This window comes from Epinephelus lanceolatus, chromosome 4 (assembly GCF_041903045.1).
Source record: "Epinephelus lanceolatus isolate andai-2023 chromosome 4, ASM4190304v1, whole genome shotgun sequence".
NCBI lineage: Eukaryota > Metazoa > Chordata > Actinopteri > Perciformes > Serranidae > Epinephelus > Epinephelus lanceolatus.
In genome coordinates this window covers 38,121,783-38,135,585 of record NC_135737.1, presented here as the reverse complement: position 1 = coordinate 38,135,585, position 13,803 = coordinate 38,121,783, and the positions used below count along the sequence as shown (strand labels likewise).

Below are 13,803 nucleotides of genomic sequence, written 5' to 3'. Positions count from 1 at the left end.
TTTACTTGGGGTACGACAAGATTGTGCAGGAAATTTTATGCTGTTTTATGCAAGTACCAAGAGATTGGATTGTATTCATATACAGGTCACAAAGTGCAGCGCTATGGCTTTTAAATTATACACAAAGTTATTTTTCAAGTGTACAAACTTGAACTGAAGGAGCATATATACAACTAATTCAGCGGTGTTGCATAAATAAGGCATCTTCATGTACTATCAACAGCCCTACAAAAAAAAAAATAATACTGTATTTTTATGCAGTACTCTGACATGCACACACATTTTCCAGGGCACTAAATACAAAAAAAAAAAAAAAAATCTTCACGCCTGGCTAAGCTCTTGACACAAATGCGCTGCTGCGGTATTAGAGATTGTGGATCTGCTTGAAGAACATAGCTTTCCCTACATCCCCCAGAGACATACAGTCTTGACTAAATAAACAGATCCAATTAATTATTCACAGTGTCTTCTCATCTGAGAGTTTCCTAAGATCCTGCGGAGCATTACATCTGCCCTTTGCCCTCTTTTGTCCACTTGTTAGTGAGATCAAGACAGGGATAATAACCCAGCAGGATGGGAGCAAGGTACATAACGCTGAGTTGCGGTGACAATGAGAGCACCAAGGCCATCTATCAAAAGCCATTACACCTAAAACCAGCTCTCTAGTCCCTGCTGTTGAATCAGCGCTTATCTGTTTACTTAACGTAAGATCCCCTGCTAATAAGTCTTTTATCTGCCAGGATTGATGACTAACAAGATTGATTTTTTTTTTTTTAAATCATCACAGAGTCTTGGATAAATCCTAATAAATATACGCTTGCTATTGAGTCATCACACCCAGAATATTTATTTTTCCATCACCCAAAACTGACAGGTTGAGGGGGCGGCCTTGCAGCGACACACACTTGATTTTAGTTGTTCTCCAGTCTCACTTGGCTGTTTCTCCACCTTTGAGAGTCTTAGTACTACAAAAATAAATTGCTCATTTTATGTGTTTTAATCTACAGTCCCCCCGAAGTTACTTCTGGTTTTATTCAGGAATTTTCAGACCTTTTATGAGTCATCATGTTACAGTATGACAGAGTTCTTAGTCTTTGTGCTTTTAATATCCATGTTTGTTGGCCCTCCTCTTCCTCATTTGCTTTGAATTTAGTCAAACTGTTCTTTTAAAGGTCTAATGTGTGGGGTTGGGGATAGAATGCTGAAAATGGAGTATAATTGAATGAATTTTCTTAAGTGTATAATGACCTGGACATAAGAATCGTCATGGTTTTGCTTCCTTAGAATGAGTCGGATGATCAGGTCCTCATCCATGGAGTCCGCCATGTTGTAACGTCATGTATCAACAGTAGCCCAGAGCGGATAAACTGAGCACTGGCTCAAGATAGGGCCATTCGTGTTTTTGCATTTTAGTGTTTTCGCTTTGCCACCGTTGGTAGCAGCCCCTCTGTGATGAGCCGAATGGCATTCAAAAACCACCAATATTTAATGTGAAACTTCTTTATTCAGTGTTTGTACTGTTTTAAATCACCAGATCCATTTGATTCAGAGAGGAGACCTCTCTCTCTCAACCTTAACGTCTGGATCTTGAATTACCAGAGAAAAATGGTGAGCACACATGAGCAGGTGCTGGGCTAGTGGCCCATCTGCGATTAGCCAAACAGTGTTGGAGAAACACAGATTTTTAACATTAAACTGCTTTAGTCAGTGTTTTTACTGGTTTTAATCACCTGGTCTGTTTGTTTCGGAGAGGAAGAGACGTCTACAGATAATTAAGCTCCTGTTAAAAACCTCCTGGGCAATGAAAACTGAAGGAATCCTAACTGGGAGTTGATACTTAGCATATTGGAGAAGTTGCAGCTGGTTTCAGTCAGCAATTTTTACTAATAGATGCCACTAAATATTACAGCCAACTCCTTTAATCTTACCCAATATGTTAGCCATCCCAGCCACTTCAAAGGACACACTTAACCTTGTGCTCTCCTATGGTTTCTGTGTGGAAGATGAAAACTTGGTTGCAATCTTGATCATGAGGCAGTGCTCCTCCAGGTCCCACTCCTCTCTCCTGACCCCCTCCTCCCCACACTGACTCACTCCCACTCCCCTAAATACTTTTACTGCCTCAAACACATTTTTAAACCAATTAATACCAGAGCCTTGCTGCAGAGGGGCTTGTCAGAGTTTTTAATAACTCTTGCATGAAGTTTTTAGATTCTGTAGCTCAGGTGAGATTTAAAAAAAAAAAAAAAAAAAAAAAAAAGTTAAATTCTCCAACTCTGCCATCATTGAATGAAGACATAAGGGATTAAAAAAGACAATTCAGAAAAGCAGAGCAGAAATTAAAAATCTGATGATCAATTATCAGTGTGCAATCACAGTAACAACAACAACTGATTACTAAACAGGGTCATGTTCCAGAGTCCTATTAAACACCATCAACTCTGTTATTGCTCCCCCGCCTAGCCAGAGGAGTCCTCCCCAGATATCTGAAGCATTTCTTAATTACTAAAATGACAAAGAAGGAGATTCAGCAGCACATGAACATGGATATCAGAAAGCTTGACACTGATTTCTGCCCACCCTCAACATTAACCCACTTCTGAGAAATCTCTCTGTCAACTCTGGAATGCCCTGTTCCACTTTCTTGAGCACTCACCTGCCCTTCAGACTGTATTTCCACCTTTCTTTTTAAAAAGCTTTCAGGCGATTGGTTTAGATATTTCAACCATTATTAACTGCTCTCTGTCTACTGGTGTTTTCCCCTGCATGTCACTGTTTACCCCCTCTCACAGATGCCTTCTCTCAACCCATCTGTAAGCTAAAAATTCTAGGACAAGTTATCTCCCATCAACTGATTTCTTATACTAACAACCATCTTTTTCTGCACTGAGACGGCTCTGGTCAAGCTCTCTAATGACTTGCTGCTTGCCACCCACACAGGCCTGCAGCTTCATTTAAATCCTCCTTGACCTCAGCTCAGCCTTTGACACAGTGGACTACAATGTCTCACTGTAATTAATCACATTAAAACTATTGTTGGCATCAGTGATGTGGCTCTAGATTTGTTCATCTCCTGACAATCAAACAAACCCTCAGTCCAGACTTGTCAATTACCAATGCTTAGTCAGTTGCTCAATGATGAGGCTCTAGGCACCCCTCAAGCACCAGTTTTGGATGCACAGGGACGGCATGTCAATCTTTGCTTGTTACAAGCATAGTTCATTTTCTATTCTATTCTGGATCCCCTCCTTCTTTTTTTACCATAGACATGTAACCCCTGGGGCAAATCATGCACTGAGATAGTATAGACTTTCATTACTATGCAGATGATATGCAACTGTATGTTGCTTTCAAGCCTGGCACTCAAGATATTTCTTGTTTTATGTCCTGCCTCACTGAAATTAAGAAGTGGATGTCCAGTCTGCAATTGAATGACTTTAAATCAGAGATAGTAATAAAAACGCCCCCATCCACTGCACTAGCAGCATTAACAATCTCACCACCAGTCTGAGTGCCTTGTTTATCATATTAAAAAAGAAAAAAAAAAGTAGTGCAGCCCTGCTTTGTCCAACTGAGACATTTAACTAAGATCAGGTCATACCTTTCCTCTGCAGATTTAGAAAAGGTCATCCATTCTTTTATCTCCCCCAGACTTCACTACGGCACTGCACTGTATTCTGACATCAGCAGGTGAAACATCCAAAGACTACAGCTTATACTAAACACTGCTGCCAGCACTTAAACTCGTACTCAGAGAAGTGACTACATCACACAGATCCTTGCTAACCTTCACTAGTTATCTGTGATATATCGAATTGTTTTTTCGGATTTTACGGCTTGATTTCAAAGCATTGAATGGTCAAACTGCTGCCTGTATCTGTGATCAGCTATCTCCCTATGAGCACCCAGCAAGGCTTAAGTAATGGTTCCAAAATCTTGACATATAGAGGTGACCAGGCCTTTGCTGTCCGGACCCTTCAGAAATTCCCTGCCTGATGATCTCAGGCAGACAAACTTAAATCTCTTCTTCAAACTCACTTTTATTGTTAGACCTTTTAACTGATGGTATTTATTGTAACTGTTTGATGATGCAACTTTGTTTTGAAAAGCATTATATAAATGAAGTTATTATTATTCCTATTTTTATTACATTGTACCAGCTTAAGCTTTCCCCAACACTCTTTAAGTAACTAATTACGGGTCAATCAGCTATGAGCAGGGTTGTGGTAGCTGCATGGTGGTAGCTGCAAAGCCAGTAGACTGGCCTTTCCCTTTTGCTCCAATGGGTTTAAGACAAGAATGTATCATATAAAAAGAAAAAAAATAATGAGAGCAGAGATGGCTTGTACCTATTATTACTCCACGGTGTGCTGGAGAATAGATATTAAAAAATGATGATTGGGTCCACTCGCCGCCTTGATGCTGAATTGACGTTCCCTGATGAGACCATACCAGGAAGGACAAGAGCTTTGGGGGAGCTGCGCTTGACTAATGTGGCTGCTAAGCCCACTGCATTGTCATCAAAGTTTTACAGCAACAACTCTCGAGATGCAGATCCTGCAGAGTGCACTGAACTGGAGCTACTGTACAGTACAGGAGAAAATAGTGGTGTACATCAGACATTAAAGCAAGCAGACCCAATCCTCAGCCCGGAGAGAGTGTTTCAAGGGAATCAATATAAATGATTTTGTCTCAATGCTTTTGGTGTAGCCTACAATATTCATGAAAACACTGCCAACAGCTATTGCTATATCACATCAGTACCTTTATCTTCCGCTTTCACTGATGGTATATAAGCATGTAAGCACTGCAATGTGTTGTGTTGGTGGTACAATACCCCCTCCTCCACACACTCACACACACGCACGCACTTACAGTAACACACATATAGATGCACATTGACTCCTGCTGCTGCTGTGCTTGTAAAACTCCTGCATTGCACTGAGAGAACTACAGCGAGTATGCACAAACATCAGGAGTGTTGACAGGCATTTCTCTGCTTGCGTCAGAGAGATCCATTGCCTTTTTGAATACCCTGCCCCCGCCATGAGGGCAAGTAGATGCATGGCGATCATTATGTATCTCTGCACTGACATACGATAAAGGTGGTGAGATGTGATGACAAAGCGTGTAGGTGATGCTGAGGAGGGTAATCCAGCCACTTTTCCCATCATTACTTTCCTTTCCCTGCTCTCCTGCTCTCACAGTGTCTTGCATTGTCTCACATCTTCTCGTGCTATCCTTCCTTGTCTCCCTGTTTCCAGCTATCTGATCGCTCATAGTTTTCCTTCAAGTAATGCAGACTTTTTATTTGGCAAGCCACTCCAGATGGGATTTGTGGCTGTGCAATGAAACACATAATGCAATCACAGCATGCGATGCCATCCACAGACAAATTGAGAGGAGGCAGCTTGGACGCGGAGCCACGGTCGTACCATGCATCAGCGGCTTTAAAAACCTCCCATTTCCTCTTTTGCCTTCCCCTGTCTGTCTCGTCCTCTGCTTTTTCTCCATCAGCGGTGCACGAGGCTTACCTTCAGGTCTCTGCAGGAGTTGCTGGCAGGCTCCCTTCGAGGCATTTCACAGCTGCTCTTCTCCCCAGGACTGCGCACTCCTTTCCTGGCTTTGTTCAATCAACAACAGCCCTCCTGCCTCTCTTCTGCCACCCAGCTCCTTCTGCTCTTCACCGCTCTCTATCTACTCCTGTGTGAGAGGGGGGTCTGTCTGTGCATGTGTATGTGTGTGTGTGTGTGTGTGTGCGAGTGTGTGTGTATCTGAGGGAAAGAGGGGGAGAGGAAGAGAGAGAGACAGAGTCGAAGTGGGTGAGAGAAGAGATGCAAAGGATGTAAATATGCGTGTGCGCTCTCTTCAGTGCTCCTCGCTTTTCACTTCCACACATAGATTGAACCTCTTGTCTCTCAGGATTTGTCCTTTATAAGAGTGTTTGTTTATGCCTATTTGCACAGAGCATCAGCATCTGTGTGTGTGTGCGTGTGTGTATGTGTGTGTGAATACATCCACCACATGGCTCCCTTATCACTGCTGCAAAGGCAATGATACGTGTGGACAAAATTCGTGCAGAAAAGTCCAGCGTACAGTGAGGCAGGAAAACAGGGACGAGTGTGTGTGTGCTGGGTGTGCAGACAAGGAAAGAGTAATGGTGAAGAGGAGTGTGGTACAATCAGTTGCTCTAAAACTGCAGGTGAAGAAAAAGCCTTAAGGGTTTGAGAGAGATATAAAGTGATAACAGAGAAAAGAGTCTTCAGGCAAAAAACACACACACATAGTGAGACAAAGAAAGAGCAGGAAAGGAAGAAAGTATCAAAGAAGTACGAGAGAAGCGTGAAAAAGGATGAGGTAAAAGGGAGCAAGTACAAAGGAAAGGCAGTCAGGTAGAGATAACAAGGGGGAAAGGGACATTTTGACCCAGGATTTCTCCTCAGAGGTAGCCTACAAATCAGCTCTGGTGTCACTTTCACTTAATTCCTTACATGAATTGTAACAGCAGCTCTTGACACACTGGAAATGATGCCTCTTGAATAACCTCAATTGAGAGAAAATTGACCACGTTAGCATGGCATCAACCATGACAATGAGCAGTGTACTCATAAGGCACGGTTCAAAGTAAAAAGCTTAGCAGCAGAATGAAGTGCGTGGGCTCATTTATCCCCCCTCCTATTTTAAATTCTGTTCACTTACTGCCATGAGGAACAGTGTGCACATGAAAGGACATACAGGACAGACACAGACAGATGGATTGATATCTGACATTGAGATGTTGTTAGGCATAGAGAAAATTGAATGTAGACATGACATAACAGAGGAGGAGTAATGAGAGTGAGAGGAATGAGAGAGAAAGATAGGGAGACGATGATAGGTGGGGGAGGAGCGACAGAAGCAGCTATCACCAGAAAAGCTCTTCATGTACTTCCCTCATTGAGTTTGGGAGGAGATTTATGACTCTGCAGCCCCCTTTTTGTTCCTGCATGTGCCCCCCCCCCTACCGAGTCGCAGAGGCACAGCGAGATGGCTGGGAGATACTCCTTCTTTTCCCAGCCTCGACCAGCAGGGGAGCCAATGACAGCGGATTATGGAACATCAAGGAGTGAGGCTGCAGTAATGAGAAGCTTGGGATTTGGCTGAGGGATACGACTTCTGGGCCACGCTTACACTCGCTCCCGAGGTGGCGCTGCTAATCTCAGCAGTGATCACAAAGTGTTGGTGATCTTAATTGTAAAAATCCAGGTCTTTCGGCGGCACTGCTCGGTGAATCCTACGTGTGGATCAGCCCCTAGTGGTTCCGATCCGGGGCATGTGTAATTATTTCCCCTCCTGAGGTTACACCATTATTGATCAAAGCTGAGCCCCCTCCCTCCACCTTATTGCCTCTGCTGTTCATCCTGTGGTGAAATCCATTCAGTAGACTCTCTCACATTAATCACACATCACACATTAATAAAGCTTTTTGGCACATTCATTATTACAAGTGCTTGGAGGAAACTTGTGCACAGTGTACATCATTAGACATCTGATTTGCGTAATGTTAAAGGGTGTGGGTAACACAACATAATAGGCTCTTCATTGGTGATTCAATGGACGATCCATTAGAATGATGAAATTTGGATTTCCCTGCTAAGGTCAATTGCAGAATGAAGATGCCTAATACATACAAACAGCGAGGTGTATGTTCTGAGTCTGATTTAATATTCATCAGTGCAGAGATTTCCATATGAAATAAGCCGGCCCCCTATATCACTGTGGGAATGTGTTATTCTTGGTTTTCCTCCTGCAGACTAAAAAAAAATAAATAGGCATCACATGTAATCTGTGACTTGAATCTCTACAAGTAGAGATTGTTAAATGGAAATACAAAGTCTAAATAATAGATTTACCTATTTTGCTGAAACAGTTCAGATGGGATAGCAGTATCAGGGCTCAGTGTAAACTCTCACACAAAATGCATCAGTCCAAAGCAGCAACAGCAGCTCACAGTCGATAGTGTTTGTCAGGTCATGGCCATCACATGAACAAAATGATCATTTCAGAGGTCATAACTGAGGAAGGAGGAATTAGTCCTTCGTGGCGTGGAGTAAGGAGGTGAGGAGGAAGTGTCATTTTTCTTAATCCTCCCTCTGCTCCCTTGGCTCTGGTATTCCTTTTCCTTCAGCAAACCCCCGCCTCATCTTGACTCCCCCCATTCACTCCCCCTTTAGCTCCATCCCTCTTCGCTTTCTCTCACCTCCTCCCAGGCTTCATTAGCTCTGATTGATCCTCTTGTCAGAGCTTATGGCACTGCGATGAACTGCATTGTTACTAGCAGCCAGGAACAAGAAGGAGCGGGGATGGAAATCAGAGGACAACCCCCGTAAACATATCACTGCAAGGGCATACTGGAGGAAGTTAGGTGTCTGACTGTGCGCGTCAGAGTGTGCATTGAGATATTCCATAAGAATCTGAACAAATGTGACACACATGTCAGTCATGAATAGTTTAGCAGAAATGCAGGAGTTAAAGCTGCTCTTAAGGTACACCATGTATGGTGTTATTTAAAATATTTAACTGTTCAACCAAGTGCCTGTTTTGCATGTGGCATTACACAAAGAGCAGAGCAGGAGGCTGGCATTTAATAGCATGGGGAACTGGTGCATGCATGAGGAGGCAAGGTATATTTGCAATAGAAAGAGTGTAAATTATTAAACAATCTATCTGAGGGAGATGGCACAGCTTTAACAAATCATCCGTGGCAACATATTGGACCAGCACATTATTATATAGAAGACAACGCATATTTAGGAGCACAGCAGCAACCGTTATGTACTCCTTCTTTTTTATATTCATGCACTGTCATTTAAAAGGAAGCTTAACTTTAAGGAATGAGTACATCTATTAACGTTTAAATTATAAATTATGTGAGTGTGAAGCTCTACAGCCCAGCGCTGTGCTTGTTATATGTGAATACATAATTTAGAAATACTGTAGCATGTTTTTATCTTGTGCGCAGAACATTGAAGTAACACTGGAGGTCTTAAAATAAAGCAGATCGACACAGGCTTTGTACATCACCTTACCCAGTAACCACTAAACACTCTCAAGCACCATTCAAACTGACACACTTACCTTTATATGCAATGTAATTACATATGGCAGGTCTGACATGAATCAACTACAAAGCCTGGATTATTTTTCATTTGCTCACAGGAAAATAGCTTTTAATTTAGAACCGAGTAGTCAAGGGTATTATTAGAATACTTTGCAATCTTAACAACCATAATTTTTTATTCTACAGTTTGAACTGGGTGAACAGACCCTGTCACTGATCCTTGCTTGGACACCACAGTCCAGACACAGTGACACCATGTGGAGGAAGGAGATACAGCAGAGAGTAATGAAACTCAATCCCTGGCCAATACTCAGATGCTTGGAGGAAGTTTAGCTGTTGCAACTATCTTAGGGGCATCCTTAAAGCTACAGCTGGTAACTTCTATGAAAATAACTGTGTGTCATGTTTGCTGAACCTCTCACTATATTCTGAAATGAGTACATGAGACATTATCTGTGAATAAACCACGTTCCTCCTCCTCTTCCTTCTGCTTCTAATGGCATTTGCTAGAATCTTCTGTGACCTATCTTAAAATTAGAAAGCTTGTGACCCAGCCCCCATGTTGGATACAGTTGACCAAAGTACCAAGCACCAGCCAGACCATTAGATAGATAGATATTCATTAGTCCTCACAGAAATACATTGTGTGCCATAAAGCAATAGAGTAGGCAGATTGGAAATATGACAGGGCAATAAAGTAGGTAGAGGAATATGACTTCTTTCATGGATCATCTGTGTCATTTAGTGCTGTGTGAATATGGGAATGTAGTGACAGTCTCAGCAGATATGGCAGCACAGGTTCTCTTGCAGGTTCTCCCCAGGTGACCATAGGTTTCCTCCAGGTACTTCAAAGACATGCAGGTTATGTTATCTAAACTGTGAGTGTGACTGGTTGTCTGTCTCTATGTGTTAGCCCTGTGATTGTCTGGTGACCTGTCCAGGGTGCACCCCACCTCTCACCCAGTGTCAGCTGGGATAGGCCCCAGCCCCCTGTAACCCCCAGCAGGATGAGTGGCTAGAGAACCTAAGGTACCAACTACACGGATAAATCTTTGCTTTTCTGAATGTAGGAGTGAATGCTTGTACAGTAACATATTCCACTTAAACAAAGGACTGACTAGCTCAGTGCCTCAATGCAATTTTATCATGATGACATCTTAAGTATGTTGAATGTATTTATGTCTTCTGTTTATCTATTTAGTTGTGTTGACTACTGCTTGCGAACCAAATTGCCCCTGGGGACTTTAAACACTATCTAATCCAATCTGATCCAGATCTGAGGCATTTTGGAAATCATTGCGATGGTGCACAAGCTGTAAAAGTGACAGCAGATTGCCGCTTTTTATTGGTCACAATCTATCAGTTACTGACAGTCTGAAGCAGGCTGAAGCACCATCTCACTGTTGGTCGCTCTCTGTGAGAGCTACTGTACTGTACATGCAGTAAGTGGCTGATAGAAATGTTGAGTTCTGACAAAACCAAGTAGATTTTCAGCTTCAGACTTAAAACTCAACATTTAATTTCTCTTGCTTTGTTGTTGATTTTAGTCATCACTTGCAATATGCTGAGTTTATTTCAAGTCTTGTGCCTAGTAGTGGGTTGGTGAAGAGCAGACTAACATCAGTCAGGCTGTTCTCATGTATTGTTCGAATGTATACCCATGAAAAGTAATGCACCACAATCTTGATATAACACATGATAATGAGCCAGTAATCCGTGTGTAATCCACATAATCGTCCCCGTATGAAGAAAGTCTGCGTAAGGAAGCAGGTTGGGGCACTGGATGGGACAAACACAGGACTTTCCTCCAGGGAGCTGGTGTCTGGGACTATGTAAAACTAAATGAACTTTGAGATATTTTAAGATATGTTGTTGCTATGTTTCTTTTCCTAAACTTGACCTATGCAACATTACGTAGGTCAAGTTTAGAAAAAGCCTAACCTACGTAACCTTACTTTTCCAGACCTGACCTACATAACTTGACTTACCTTATCCTAACCTATATAATGTTTCTTTTCCTAAACCTATCCTATGTAACCTTACTTTACCTAACCTATGTAACTTTAACCCTTATTTATGTTTTTTTCTTAAACCTAATTTATGTAAATTTAGCGCCCAATCATGTTTCTTTTCCTAAACCTAACCTATGTAGCTTAACTTGCCTTAACCTAACCTGCGTCACCTTACTTTCCAAAACCTAACCTACATGACTTTCCTTGCCTAAACCTAATCTATATAACTTTACGATGCCCAACTATGTTTTTCTTCCTAAACCTAACCTATAGCCCCTTTTACACTGCCAGCGGCAAGCTGCGAGCGTTTAGACACACATAGCCGGATTGGCGAGTTGATCCGAGGCGCCCAATTTTCCACCTCGTAGGGTAGACATATTGGCGGAACCTTTTTGGTTTAAAAAGAACGAGGCGCCCTTCCGCCACGGGAGGAGCTGTTGATGACGCCATACGTGCGACCCAGTGGCGGTGGATAAACAGGAAACAGCTGATAGCAGGAATGAGCAACTAGTACTAGTAGCAAGAGGGAAACGCAAACCAGACACTACAGTAAAGATGAGCAACTGGGGAGACAAGGAATTGCACGCCCTCCTTCTCAGTCCTTAGCAGGGCTGATTACTGCACGAGAGACTTATTACTAATTTATCTAATTAAAATTATTTTTAAACAATAATTTGGGGAAACACTTTGAGGTTGTAAAGCCTTAGAATGCCTATTCATAAAATCAGATAGTCCACTTGACTGTTCCAGTCCGTTGCCCTTTCCTATAGTATATTCTATACTTCAGTCCATCAATGTCAAAAAAAAAAAGCTTTGGCATTTATGCTTTAGAGCAACCTTCTCCCTCTAATGGGAGAATGGGAGTTCTTGCTGAGAGACAGTGTCTTGTACCTTCTGAGCATCCCTGCAGGCAGAAAGATCTTTGAGATCTCTTGTACCCTCCAGCTCCAAGTCATTCATGTGAGGTGTAAAAGTGCAAGTTTAGAGACACCTTCTCTTCTAACAGCGTTATTTCAATATGCAGGGAATCTCTGTCAGACCATCATTATAACCATTGCAAAGCAGCGATTAGTTTTTGTAACACCAGTTTTTTTAATTTCATTTGGAGAATATCAGTCATTAAGATACACACACACACACACACACACACACACACACACAAAATAATAATGAAGCAGTCATAAAAGAAGGATAAAGAGCTGCGAAAATACATGAAATGTGATATAGGGGCTGTATCCACAACTGAAAAAAGGTAAAATCCCTTGAGGGCAACAATAGGTCAGGGTGTTGTTGTGGATTTTGTCACCTGGTGTCACTTTACTTCGTGCAAAAATTGAACGCTCATTCCAAACATGCCGCTAACCCTGCTGCTGCAGATCAGTGCAGTAAAGAATAATAGGGCGAGTGAGAGAGGTGATTTTAAGCTTTTAAGAGGGGTTTCGTATTATTTCCGTTTCATTGAGTTGCTTATTCAGGCTACGTTGCTCCTTAATCAGGCGAAAATCCTTTGAGTGGTGGTCTGTATAGCAAAAAGAAGAAAGACAAGATCACAGTGTGACCTGAGAATATTGTGCAGAGGACAAAAATACATGTGTGATCCCTGTGTGACCTCGGGAACCTCCAAATTGCTCCCCAAAGACCCTCTACATAGAGTTCACACACCTTTACAGTTAATTGCTATCATACATCAAAATAAAATCCAGGTTATTTGGTCACAAAAATAAGATACAAATAAGATTATTTCAAATTACACTCCTGATTGTGAATCCCAAGCTTCTTATTTGTCACGTTATCTCTACACATAGCCACAGGGCAGATAGAATCACACCCTGGTGTTCAAGAAACAAAAGAGACAAATAACTGAAATGCATCACCCCGCAGCCCTGCATAAGACATCTAGCCCGGCTGCGCTTTCAGTGTTTATGCCATGCTTTTCATCTTACACTTCACTGCCTACTGTACATACTGCAGTCCCATCCCAGCCATCTGCTGATGAAGTTAAAATAGGTTACGACAGGCCCTGTCTACACATATACAAATATTTTTGAAAACATATATTTTACTCCTTGTTTTGGCCTTTCGTCCACATGCAAATGGAGTTTCAGGTCACGAAAAGTACGATTTTTAAAACCCCCTCTAAGGTGCAGGTTTCTTTTTTGAAAACTCCAGTCACTGTGTATCTGTGTGGACAGAACATTTGCCAAACAATGCGATCATTTCCTCAGTTTGCGTATGACTATAGAGTGCTGCATGGATGACATTTACTTGTACTTGGAGGTTTCCATCGCTCGGGTTCCCATGACAAAAAGCCAACAAGATGTTTCCTTTGAAATTTGGATTACTGCAGAAAATAAGCTCTGTGGCTAAGAAAAAAATGTGAGTTTTATTCAGCAAGGTAATCTTCATAAGTGAACACCACATTTATGATTTCTGAAGCACAAATGCAATTACCAGCAGTAAAAAGCCAATGTTAGGCTATAAAGGAGCTACACTGTGGTCGCATGACTTAACATCACCACCACAGCATGGCTGTGAAGCTGTGATCGGTGTGATGACACTCTGTAGCCTCATTTAGCCACTTAGCAAATACCTTTTATAATAAGACAAATGACAGCTTCAAAATTTAACAAGAGGCATATTTACTGACATATTTTATGTTGTAGAGCAAAACATGACAGTCTCCTACGCTCG

General features: G+C 41.9%; 1 protein-coding gene across 1 annotated transcript in view; it reads right to left on the bottom strand.

The window, feature by feature from the left end:
• The window catches only part of kcnj5 (potassium inwardly rectifying channel subfamily J member 5), a 30,386-nt gene extending 24,677 nt beyond the window's left edge, over positions 1-5,709 (bottom strand). The window contains exon 1 of the mRNA XM_033632226.2: positions 5,535-5,709. The gene's annotated coding sequence lies outside the window, so the exon portion shown is untranslated. The remainder of the gene's footprint in view (positions 1-5,534) is intronic.
• Between the last annotated feature and the right edge of the window lie 8,094 nt (positions 5,710-13,803).